We start from the raw sequence: 14,205 nt of genomic DNA, 5'->3' as shown, positions 1-14,205 counted from the left end.
AAATTGATAGACAGATAAACAAATAAATAGATTAATTAATTAATAAACATATAAAGAGATAAATGAATGAATAGATAGATAAGTAAAATGAATGAATAAATACATAAAAAAGTGATGAATAGATGAATAAATAGATAAACAAGTAAATAGATGTTTAGATATAAAGATAAGTAAATGAATGGACAAGTAATAATGTAAAAGCATCAGCATTCTCCCCACCGAAAGGTCAAACGGCATTTATAGCGAAACGAAATTGTCCAGATATTACAGTTTTCTATATCTAATATCTGACTTCAACATTTGCAGAGTTCCATATTCCTATTTATTTACTCATTTTTTATGAGGGAAAATGGTAAATGTGGTTGTCAGATCATTGTTAATGTCGAAATTATTCAGTCTGTTCCCATTATTTCATTCGCTCTGAATGGATGCTGCAGAGTTGTGTTGTACCTTTGACATACTTTTACTTCCCTATACTTACATTTGTAACAGCGTTCCTACTTTAACCAGTTCATCTGAACATGTTGTTGTTGATGAACAACAGATTTTCAGGTCTTCAGTATAGAGACTTTGTGCATCTTTTATCTTTTTTTTTTCAATGTTAATGTATGCATTCCACCAAGACTGAGTATTGTTTTGTCCTTAGATAAGTCTTGGACAAAATAGGGTGGACTGCCTGCCCAGCAATTTAATACCAACAGAAGGAAAACGCTTCCGCTATTTCTGCAAATCATTAACACGAGCTCTTATGGGAGCAGAGTCGCTCAATTAACTTCAAAAACATAGGTCTTTCGTGTAACATCGGTACAGTATACAATAGTTGTTCATTGACGTTTCACAACTCATTTATATGAAAGTTGTTCACTCTTCCAAAGAAGAAGTATGAATGCTATATTTCCTACATTCATACAGCACATTTTTTAGCCTCTTATTGACCATTCAGATTCTTAAGCTATCTAAATAATTGATATACACTGACCATATACGTGAGAACGCACAGTAACATCTTAATCCGGAAAGGTTCCCTAACGACTACAGCCCGGAAAATTGTTCCAACAATTCAAATGGGAAACTAAAGGTTTATTTGTATACCTATCTTTTCATGCATGTATTCATATATTTATTTACTTAATTATGCTTATATTAATTTTCACTTGCCTATTCATCTATTCAATAATTTGTTTGTTTATTTCTCTTATTCTAGTGATTTATCATATAATGAATCCGCCGCAAGAATAGAATTCTTTCCCAAAGGGTCTCTTGAGTCAGGAGAGGCACTGTTGTCCTTCTACTGGTGCCGTATAACCCAATATTACCAGTCCCATGGTCAGGGTGTCAGCAACTAAACCTGCTCCCTTACTAGTTCCTCATCAGTGAGAAGGTTGTGTTGGATATCCAGATAGACAAGAAATAAAACCACACAAAAAGAAGACGAACTTCTTAGAAGTCAGTGGTCAGCCAACTATTTTATGGGTCGCAAACCCATGTGTTCGTTGTGCGTAGAGTCCTTGTAGGGTCAGGAAACGGGGATACAAGAAGGTGGGCAATACCCTAGTGCTATGGTTGGGTTGAGGCACCCCTTGAGGCTCTCAACACATTTTTTCGATCCCCGATTCAGGTTAGGAAAGGTGGCCATTTCTGGCTCCGTGAGGCAGATCGGCTGAGCTGTCTGACTTTAAACTTCGAGTCAGGCACTTCCTGAGCCAAGCAGCTACCGCCTGGGCCGACATCACACGGCCTCCGGATGTCCCCCGCAGTGCCAAGATGATGGATGCTTATATTCTTCCACGACTTCAAGAATTAATAGATTATAATCTCAACGCTTAGTCGTTGAACTCTATGGTGGGTGGTTGCACACGAAGAGCGAATCTTTATATCTGTGTCTCTGATATACATGGTGCTTCTAGTAGAGGTGAGCTTGCAACTTGGTTCTGGCATATCCCCCACGCCCATTAAGCGGGCGGCTGGGGTGGTGCAAACGAGGTACGAGCAACGTCGAGCCAGGCCAGGTAGGCTCTACGTGTGGCAAACTGGAACATTCTTTCCCTCGCCAAGGACGATCGACTAACCAATTTTGATAGAGCTCGGGAGGCTTAGGATGGATAATGTGATTCTCTCAGTAGTGGAAGTTATACCTACCGTTAGTTAGTCCATAACAATAGGGCTCATCTGGAGGAGGGGGGGCAACTAGATGTACAGCGTATATATAGCCGGCTACAGCCTGACATATTAGGGTTACCCCGGATGAGCACATTATGCTGGTGAGGTTGAACCACATCTTGAGTTTCATCACTATTTTGAGTATTTACTCCTATTGAGGCGTTTGAACGTGAAGGAAAGATGTTCTATGGTGAGCTTGAATTGATAGTTGGATCGTACCTGCCACGGGACAAATATGTTGTTTTGGGGCAATTAATATCAGATGTATATGCATGTATTTTGCTTGGCCGAGTAATTTGAGAAGTAGCCCATTGCTGACACTCCGATCAGCCACTGTCCTCTCACTGGTGTTCGTGTGACGGTTGCCGTTCAACTGGTAGACGGAATTCCTCCTTTTAAGAACAAGAATAGAGAGACGGTGAGCGGGTGAAAACTAACAAAAGTTATAAAAGTTGGAAAGGCGGCTGGCAACTGCATCGTCAGTGCGGAGTTACTGAAAGCCGAGGGTGACGTTATGTCCTGTCTGCCGTTTGACATTCCGATACTATTACATCTGACAGGCAAAAGGGGCTGGTCCTCTATATCTGGAGGGGAAAAATGGACCAAGAGGACAGCAGCAATTATTATTGTATTACATTGCTCATTGTACCGCACAAAATGCCTGGCCATCTATTCTTGTCGCTGGTTCGCTCTCATCTGATATATATATATATATATATATATATATATATATATATATATATATATATATGTATATATACTGTATATTATATATATACATCCATATATGTATATACGGTGTATATATATATATATATATATACATATATATATATATATATATATAAGTACATACGGTGTATACATATATATATATATATATACATATATATATATAACATATATGTATATACATATAATACATATATATATATATATATAATACATATACATATACTATGTATAAATATATATACATATATATATATATATATACATATATGTATATATATAAGCACATACATATATATATATATATATATATATATTTATATCTATATCTATATATATACAGTATATATATATGATGTATACATATATATGCATATATATATACATATACATATATATATATATATATATATATATATATATGTACGGTGTATATATATATACATATGTACATATATATACATATATGTATATATATATATATATATATATATATACATATATATATATATATATATATACATACATATATATATATATATATATACATATATATATATATTTGTATACGCACGCGCACACATAGACATATATATGTGTATATATGTATATATATGTATATATCTATGCATATATATATATATACAGTATGTATATTATGTATACATATATATGTATATATATATACTTATATATATCTATATATTATATATATATATATATATATATATATATATATATATATATATATACACGAGTACATATATATAAGAAATTTGTACTTTAATTGAAAACTGCATATGTTCCCGTTGTTGGGTAAACAGAAATTCAAATATGTACATTTTCCCAAGCCATATGGCGACGCAACGCAGAGGAGCAGGAAACAGTACAAGGCCGTCCCGGCAAAGAACGGGGAGTTTTGAAACCAGGGACGCAGGAGTCGTTGGCAAAAGTGCGCGAGAACACGTCATGTCGTCTGCCTTTTTAAAAACGTGCCAACCTCTAGGGTCGCCCAGCATTCTCTCTTGATTCTCTTATCCTCGTCAGTCCAGGGAGCAAATTTCCCAAAAGCAGTATCGATAGGGAGGTTGAGGGAGGGAGATGGTAGCATGCGGCAAAGTTAGATTTGGTTTGGTTACATTTAAATGCGACAGCTGGCTCTCTTGGGGAAATTTCAAGGGGAATCGATTCACCTTACTGAGGTAACACAATGATAAACATGAGTTAATTCTTTTTATATGAGGTTACATTAGGTTTGGTAAAATTAGAACATGCCAATTGGGGTAGAATTTCACGAAGAATTGATTGGGCGCATTTTTAACTCTTCTTCTGTACTTTTTCTATTATAAAGAGATCAAGCTGGCCAGCTCAGTGGTCTTTTTACATTTAGGCTTGTTCACCCCTAGGTAGTGAAGGTGTCATCTTTGAGTTTACAACCACTTTTGAATCTATACAGTTCATAGATAATTGACGTGCGTAAGGTCCCCATCCCTACTACAGATGGGAAATTTCCCAACTGTAGTGGGAATTAGGACCACTTGGACGACCTAAAAAAGACTAGAGGAGATGCGTTGAAGAAGATGTGCAGATATGCAGAACAGAACCAAGAGAATGGAAGGAAGAGGTGGCACAGGACAGAGAGACATGTCGAGACGCTTCAAAAGCGGTTATGGATCACCAAGTGGCCCGAAGACTAGCGGAGTAAGAGTAAAGGCCCTTTCACACTAGGCAACTAGTGACGGTCACTAGTTGCCTACCATTATTTTAAATCGAGCCTTTCACACTACGTCACTGCGGTTACCCGGTTGCGCAACAGGCTATGGCTGTTGCCCGCTCCGGTAACAAGTGACCGTCACTGGCAGTTGCCGTCACCGAGAGTCTCTTTTTCTTGACCAGTAAAGCCAAGAGAAGCACCTCCTCCATTGATGCCATTCTTTCGACTGATGAGATGATGAGAAAGGATTCCACAGCTCGGTGACAGTCACTGGTTGCTTGCAGTTGCCCGAGACTTTCACACTAGGCAACTAGTGACCGCCACTAGTGACGGTCACTAGTTGCCTAGTGTGAAAGGGGCCTTGGAGTAAGAGTGGGAATTAGGAGTTTAGGGTTTAGGGAGGAGGGGCGCAATTCAGTCAGCTGAATGAAATATCTTGTGTGTGTTCTCACAACTGAAAAAAAATCCTTCTGGACATCAGTGATCCATTCATTCATTTGTTGTTTTGTTTGTTTGCTTGTTTGTTCTATTATTCATTAATTTATATATTCATTTAATGTCCTGTTTATTAATTTATTCACTTATCTATTAATTTCTCTGTTATGAATAAATGAATAGACAATAGATCAATAGAAAATTAAATAGAAAATTATCTAACAGATTCAGGGGGAAGTTCATACATACCTTAGATATTTCAATGGGAATTGGTGACAAAATATTTTCATACTAAATACTAACCGAACGAGAAACAGTTACATCAAGCCGTCAGGACGTAGATTTAACTTGGAAGTAGAAAGAAACACTTTTTTTTTTCTTCGTCCACCCTCGTTATGGACCGAGAGGTCTACTGTCGGTATGCTTTAAGCGGACCCCACACGATCAATATTATTGCGCAATATTCCATATTGTGCAATATCATTGACGGTGTAGGGATGGTATTGAAGAACGGCACGTGTTTGGCCTTTATACTTGATGGCATCACTATATTGTGTCATTCATCAATATCATCCCTACACGGCCAATAATATTGTACAATACGGAATATTGCGCAATAATATTGATCGTGTTGAATACGCTTTATCATTGTAATTCGTTATAACTCATCATTCGAAATGGTAAATAGATCATTCTATCTATCGTAGGTGAGTGAAAGTGGCCTTAAATGAAATAATACCTACACTACAGTCATAGGTTTATTAATTTTTACTTGCCCATACTTCAGGGGAACATGAAAAAACATAGATCCTCTCCGGCTCCCAACGCTGGAAAAAATGTAAAAAAAAAAAAAAAAAAAAAAAAAAATGTAAATTGGTTTTTATGACCGTGAATAACATAAGTTCTTTCCTTCCATAGCAACAGCCAGACCTGTGGGTCTATTTCAGGAGGCAATAGATCCCCGCCCGGAGAGCGCGTGGCGTCCGTCGTCACTCTAAAGGGCCCTTTACACGGTCGAACAGTTTGACAAACCCGGTTTGTCAGGCAAGTGTTTGAAGTGATGTTTGACCGTGTGAATGGGGTATTTGGGCGTCAAACACGTTTGTCGAACGTGTTTGACAACCAAATACCCTGTGTAAAGGGCCCTTAAGCCAGCGATTCTCAACCAAGGTTCCCCGGAACACTAAGGTTCCACAAAAGTTCCCTAAGGGTTTCGCGAGAACAAGTGAGATAAACTAATGCATTTTTTATTTTTTATTTAATTTCATATACGTAATGTAATCAAACACGCACGACATATTCTTGGTTATTGTAATAATGTAATATAGACATCATCTTATCTAACCTATTATTACGATGAAAATAAAATGAGAAAAATATGGTATATATTTTTTTCTTTTTCTTTTTTGCGCAAGGGTTCCTTGAAACATGAAATTTATTCTAAAGATTACGCATAGGTAAAAAAGTTCAGAAACGCTGGTTCTAAGCTCATCAGGTGAGGAGGAGGACGAGGAGAAGGTGGAGGAGGAACAGGAGGAGATAAAGGACGAAGCCTATAGCCTATTCATTTCAAATTAGTGGTAACTGCACTTGAGTGAGATCTGACACATACAAACCAATTATTCTGCAAGTTTAGTGCAAAAAATCTCCGTCGGGTTTAGGTGAGAGAAGTATAGTCGGGTCTTAGTCATAGGGCAGAGGATAATACCCTTGGAGGCCCAACATATATATATATATATATATATATATATATATATATATATATATATATATATGTATATGTATATATATGTATATATATACATATATATATGTATATATATATATATATATATACATATATATATACATTTATATATATATATATATATATTATATATATATGTGTGTCGAAAGAGTACTGAAGTAGAATCTGTTTAGGATACGTGTGGAAACGATAATTCTATCCTACCTACGGCATGTAGTGTTGGTTATTGTACTCTGTCCTAGATATTTATAACATTCGTGGGAGTCGAGTATTATAAATCTACCTGTAATTTTTGTCCGGTACACCGCGTAAGCAAACTACGTTCAATACCTTGTTTAGCAGCAACCGATTTTGTTGAGAACCCCTCGGTGGAAGAACTTTTAATTCAGAACCCAAATAAAGAATGTCTGAAAGAAATAGCATCAAGATGGGACTTAGCTTATTCTGCGAACGTTAGTAGAACTGAATTAGTCCAACTGATATTGAGACATATAGACTAGTTAAAGAAAACTGGAGAGAACGAAGGCAGAGAAATTGACAATTTAGAAAAAACACTTGCAGCCAAATTAGACTTAAGACCTACGAAGAAAGTTCAATAAGACCACCTAGAATATCAAACATTTGAAATAAAGATGAGGTGTGAAATACAACTTAAGGAACTCGAATTGCAACGTGAAAGAGAACAAAGACAACATGAGAACGAACAAGGACAACTTAAAAGACAACATGAAAAAGAACAAAGACAACACGAACTCGAACTCAAAAAGCTCGAACTATCGACCCCAAGTCAACAAGTAGTTTCAAATTCAGATAAGTTAGATCTCTTGCAGTACACCAAACTTATTCCCGCCTTCTCAGACGAGAATCCAACCTTATTTTTTCGAGAATTTGAAGCAGTGAGTAACCATTTTGCAATTCCCCAAGCAGATTGGATATGGCTTATTAAGCCAAAGCTGTCCCCTAAAGGGTTACAAGTATGTAACAATCTGGAAAATAACACTGACTACGAAACGGTCAAACAGACAATTCTTTCCGCTTATGAAATCTTCACCGAAGGTTATCGACAAGCCTTTCGAAATTCTAACAAACTTAACTATCAGACATATATGGAGTTCGCGTCAGACAAACTCCGAGCATTAAAGAAGTGGATTAAATCAGCATCAGCAGATAATCTTGAGAAAGTAGTGAACTTGATCGCATTAGAAGAATTCGTGCGTAAAATTCCTCACTACTTAAAAATTCACATCTTCTTTATAGTTAGAACTACATCAAGACTAGCATTTCTGGAGAGTAAGGCAGGAGGTTCGCGTCTGTTGTGTTCCTAGTCGAGGACAGGAAACAACACATCCATCCAGGTATACCATTGCTTTCTGTGTCCAGGTATGCTTCTTCCACAAAAGAACTCTGGACGCGCACGCGGGGTGCCTCCTTATCTAGACCTCTTTGGATTCATTAGCTTCCACAGAGGATGATACAGGGATTCTTTATTTACTGGTTTTTGTTGAAACTTCGAACATGTTATTAAGATATCAGTTATAGTTATATAGGAAAGGTCACAGGTGATCTAGTTTAGCTTCTGGAACAAGACGCGGATTGATGGAGTGAAAAGCTTCTCAGAATACTCCCAGTTGCGTGGAATGATATCCGTTTTTCCACGGCTCATACTCAGTGCTGAAAGGTCGGACAATCTTCCCCCACACTCCCAATCCACTTCATCCTTTATGGGTGAACCATCCCCGTACATGTTGATAGTTATATTGTTATTTTTGATGCCGCCAGGCTACTTTATTCGTTTTCATGGCACCCTTTCCGGCATCGAAGGCATCTCTCGATTAACCTCATCCGTCCCTGGCTGCTGTCTGACTATTTCGTGTAATTATTTATGTGTATTTATTAAGTCATTTATTCATATATTTCTTTATGTTGATCTCAAACACGTAGAGGTGTTATCACACCGGGCCTTGTTCCTCCAACCTCCAGTTAATTGGCGTTACCACCAACCTCCAGAAGTTTTTCCGCCGTAAAATCACTATGGAAAACTATTTTTTTCCCGACAATTTACATAGAATGTCATTTAAAATGGAGGAAAATTATTTTCTTCCAGCATATCATATGCTTTCCCAAAAGCTGCCGACTTCAAATCCGTTCCAATAGTCGGAAGAAAAGTATCCCGATGTGATAATTGCCTATAGACAGAAGGACTGGCCAGAGGCCAGAATGGAAGCAAAGTCAAAACAATGCAAAGCTTGTCTGTCCACATTAGCCGTAAATCTCTTGGGAAAAAACCTAACCTTACGTATTTAACAGACGTTCTGTGATGTCGGACCCAGACAAGATGATGTGAGGTCATTCATTAGACTTTGGACAGTGGGCGACGAACGACACAAAATACCGAATGTGATAGATAGATTCAGCCGTTACTGCTTAATGTCATTTCTTTATCGTCATCTGTTTGTATAAAAGAAAGGCACATTTACCTCTACTTCTAAGTACAACAGCAGCTGATTTCTTCTCGGGGACTGTGGGGGTGGGCAGGGGTGGGGGGGAATTGATTGAAGACCTGCGGATCGTCTTCTGAAACCTCATTGATTTATTCGTATCGTAATTGTTTGACATAACGAAACGCGCTTGCTGCGTCTACGCAGGAGACGGTGACCAATGTACTGCTTAGAAGAGGAGGTAGGTGTACAACATTTGGTCTGGTCAACAACCTCAGGTGCATTTTATGCAGCTGAGTGGGGGTCGTCCTAGACCCAACTGAGGAGGAGGAGGAGGTGGAGGAGGAGGGGGTAACATGCTGAATGTTCCGACGATTTACGTGTAATTCGAAATGTGTATCTCAGAAATACTTATCGTCGGGCAAATCAAGGTCATTATCAGCGCTATCAGGAGCCAGATGTGAGCTGTGTAATAACTTGCACTTTCCCTAACAAGGGAATGTGATTGTATGTGTGTGTGTGTGTGTGTGTGTGTGTGTGTGTGTGTGTGTGTGTGTGTGTGTGTGTGTGTGTGTGTGTGTGTGTGTGTGTGTGTGTGTGTATTCACCTCGGATCTGCTGCAGCCTATGTCGAGACAGCCAGACACCACCCTACGGCAGCGAGCTCAGAGCTCATTATTTGTCGATCTCTGGGTAGGTCTGAAACCACTCACACACCACACACCGGGACAGCAAGGTCACAACTCCTTGACTAACGTCCCGTACCTACTCACTGCTAGGTGAACAGGGGTTACACGTGAAAGGAGACAAACCCAACTTATCTCCGCCCGGCCGGGGAATCGAACCCCGGTTCTCTGGCTTGCGAGGCCAGTGCTTTACCAATCCGCCACCGAGCCGTGTGTGTGTGTGTGTGCGTGTGTGTGTGTGTGTGTGTGTGTGTGTGTGTGTGTGTGTGTGTGTGTGTGTGTGTGTGTGTGTGTGTGTGTGTGTGTGTGTGTGTGTGTGTGTGTGTGTGTGTGTGTGTGTGTGTGTATTTACCTACCTAGTTGTGTTTACCTAGTTGTATCTTACGGGAAGGGGAGCTACGTTCGTAGTGCCCTATGTTTGTATCTCGCAGTGTCTGATTTGCTCTTAAATTCGTGTAGGGTTTATGCACGCACTATTGTTTTGTCCAGTTTGTTCCATATATCCACCACTCTGTGTGGAAAGCTGTTCTTTTTCAGGTCTCTTCTATAACTGTCCTTTTTAAGCTTCCTTTCATGTCCCCATGTATTTCTCTTATCCCAATTTAGTAAGTCTTTTCTATCAAGGACTTTCATGCCTCTCATGATTCTATAGATGACCAACAAGTCACCTCTTTCTTTTTTGTTCCAGCGTCGGTAGTTCCAGTTTTGACAATCTCTCCTCATATGACAGTTTTGAAAGTGTTGGTGCCATCTTTGTACTTGCTTTTTGGATTCTTTCAATTTTCATTATATTTTTTTAGTACTGGGTGACCGTAGTGTCGCTCCGTACTTCAATCTTGGTCTTATCAGTGTGAGTAGTATTTTCTTCACCATTTCTCCGTCCAGGTAGGTAACAGCCACCTTTATTGATCTTAGCAAGTTGTTGGTTTCCCAGACAATTTTTTTTTATCTGTTTATCAGGGGATATGTCCTTTGTGATGATTACTCCCAGGTCTTTTTCAGATTCCACTTTTGTTACTTCATTGTAACGATTTTTATATTGTCCTTATATCCCTCCTATGATTTCCAGTTTTCTTAATAATTTTTTGTGTGGTACTTTATCAAATCTTTTTTGTAAATCTAGGAAAACACAATTAGTCCACCCGTCCCTTTCTTGTGTTATATCTATTAGTCTTGAGTAGAAACAGATTAGATTTGTGGCACGTGGCCTTCCCTGTCTAAATCCGAATTGTTTCGGATTTAGTATATTGTTATCCTCAAGATGTTTAGTCCATCCAGCTTTTTTGTAAATCTAGGAAAACACAATTCTCCTGCATTTGTTGTTGTACAATTTCTTTAAAAGCTATCTTTTCGCTTTCTTGATCCTTTTCCATTCTTTCCTGATTTTCTGTAAATCTTCCTCTCCTATATTTCCTCCAATTTTCTCGGTCATTGCTTTTATTTGTTCATTCACCTCTTTTTTTAAGGTCGCACTATTAGTGGTATCTTTGTTTTACATCCTCTCATTTTCACTTTTTACCTCAATTAGTTCTTTTTTTAATTCACTTACCTCATTATTTATTTCAGCATTTTTTCATTAAATCACTCACTTCCTTGTTTATTTCGAGATACTATTTCTTTAGTTCCATAATCTCTTGATTCCATGTACACTTCCTAAATCACATTTCTTTTTCTATGTCTAATTCTTCTCAGGTTTCTTTTCTCATACCTATCAAATCCAGGAAAAGTTTCGTCTTCACTACCCTTTAGGAATCTTTTCGGGGTTTCCACGTTCATGTTTACACTACGTCTCGTTCTCACTCCGCTAGAGGTCTCTGCGCTCATATTCACGTTTGGTTCCACTTCATCGCCATTTTCTGGTCTATTTAATTTCCTTTCCATTTTTCCTCGATACTCACTATTTCCACTGTATTAAACCATCACGGGCATCCACAAGTGTTCCCCTTCCCGTTTTACACAACCTAGGTCTCCTGCTATCCTTGTAGTGCTGAGAAGTTCCGTTCCCCCTATGTAACTCTCGGGAGCTCCAGCCAATACGTGTTTACAGTCTGGTGGTGGTGGTGGTGGTGGTGTGTGTGTGTGTGTGTGTGTGTGTGTGTGTGTGTGTGTGTGTGTGTGTGTGTGTGTGTGTGTGTGTGTGTGTGTGTGTGTGTGTGTGTGTGTGTGTGTGTGTGATTCACCTTGGTCTTTGGATCACGTGTTGTACTCCTGATCGACATTTATTTCCCTCCCGGAAGAGAGCTCAGAGCTCGTATGTCCGATCTATGGGTAATGCTATAACCTTACACGCACACACACACCCAACTCCCCGCCCACGAGAGTTGGAGTAACGACTCGAAGCGCAGCGATACTGAAATAATTTCAGCCCTGGGCATGATTCGAACCAGGTACCGCCGATACTTCCGTACTGACAGTCTGAGACTCTACCAATCGCGCCACCGAGTTTTGTGTGTGTGTGTGTGTGTGTGTGTGTGTGTGTGTGTGTGTGTGTGTGTGTGTGTGTGTGTGTGTGTGTGTGTGTGTGTGTGTGTGTGTGTGTGTGTGTGTGTGTGTGTGTGTGTGTGTGTGTGTGTGTGTTCGTGTGTGTGTGTGTGTGTGTGTGTGTGTGTTTACCTAGTTGTATTTTACGGGAAGGGGAGCTATGCTCTTGGTGTCCCGTCTTTATATCTCATTTTATCTAAACTATTTTTAAATTCATGTATTGTTTTTGCACACACTACTTTCTCATCTAACTTGTTCCAAATGTCTATTACTCTGTGAGGAAAGCTATTCTTTTTCAGATCTCTTCTATAGCTGTCTTTCTTGATTTTCTTTCCGTGTCCTCTTGTTGTTGTGTGTGTGTGTGTGTGTGTTTACCTTATTGTATCTACCTAATTGTATTGTACATGAAAGGAGCAACGCTCATCGTGAACTCTCTTAATTTCTAATCTATCATACCTCGCGTCAAATTGCCTGGTTTCAATTTGGAATATATCCTTATTTTTCCAATTATCATGTTTATATTTAATCCATGTATTGGTCTAGCTTGGGCTATATCACCTTCTAAGTTACTCCAACTATTTGTGTATCCTTATGGAGATCTGTAATTCTTCACATCCTTTAAAGATGTCTTTCTTAAATTGTTCTCATAACCTTTTAAAGCCTTCCCATCACTAATCAAGATATCTCTTCTGTCAATGTAGTCTATCCCTTTAGCAACCTGAATGGTGTAATCAAGTCAACTCTTCCTCTTCGATCTTTCAATATTGGTAGATCTCTCCTCATATCTGCTAAGCTAGAAACCAGTTTGGTTGCTGTCCTTAAAATTCTCTCAATCTTACTTGTATTTTTCACTGTGTGTGTGTGTGTGTGTGTGTGTGTGTGTGTGTGTGTGTGTGTGTGTGTATGTATGCGTGTGTGTATGTGTTTGTGTGTGTGTGTGTGTGTGTGTGTATGTGTGTGTGTGTGTGTGTGTGTTTGCATGCATACAAGTATAGAATTTTGTATATTGGTGGATGTGTACAAACACGAATGAGATGATAGAGCTTATACACGTGCACACACGCACGCACGCACACACACAAGCATACGCACACACACACACACACACATACACACACACACACACACACACACACACACACACACACACACACACACACACACACACACACACACACACACACACACACAATTGAAAAAATACCACATGAAAGAAGGTAAAAAAACAGTTTTCCGTAGTCATGTCCATCAACTTGTGGAACAACCTAAAAGAGGAGATAATCCAGTCTAAATTAAGAAACAGATGTAAGATCAAGTTTCATCAGTGAAGATATAGGGACGAGAATTCACAAGGTAAATATACTCATATGAATAATAGCCAAGTTAAACCAATGGAGGTATATACTGGAACGGGATCACTTGAATGTAGGTCTTCTGTTGTATATCACAATTAGGCAAATTAGGTCATTATATTCTCAAGATGAACTGGGCGAAAAAGAAAAATCTTGTCAACGTAAGTGCGCCTCAAGGCCCAACTTGGCTGGAAACAAAAGGTAGTTGAGGCCGTGGTTCTGCTGCGCTGTCCTCCCTCCCCTCCCCCCTCATCCCTCCTCACTTCCCCTCATTCCCTCACCCCCTCACCCACCCACCCTTGCCCGCCTTCACCCGATTCGCTGATGGGCCTAATGCCTCCGGTCTGTCACTTCCAACCCATTCCCAACCAGATGAGATTCCAAAATTGAATGTTGTGACTCGGCATCTCTCGCGCTTTATTTAAAGGGTAATCGTTGTTTCTCTTCTCATTCGTTTCTCT

The sequence above is a fragment of the Oratosquilla oratoria genome, chromosome 14 (assembly GCF_046742065.1).
Source record: "Oratosquilla oratoria isolate Oo_2021 chromosome 14, ASM4674206v1, whole genome shotgun sequence".
Taxonomy (NCBI): Eukaryota; Metazoa; Arthropoda; class Malacostraca; order Stomatopoda; family Squillidae; genus Oratosquilla; species Oratosquilla oratoria.
Note: the sequence above shows the minus strand (reverse complement) of the source record.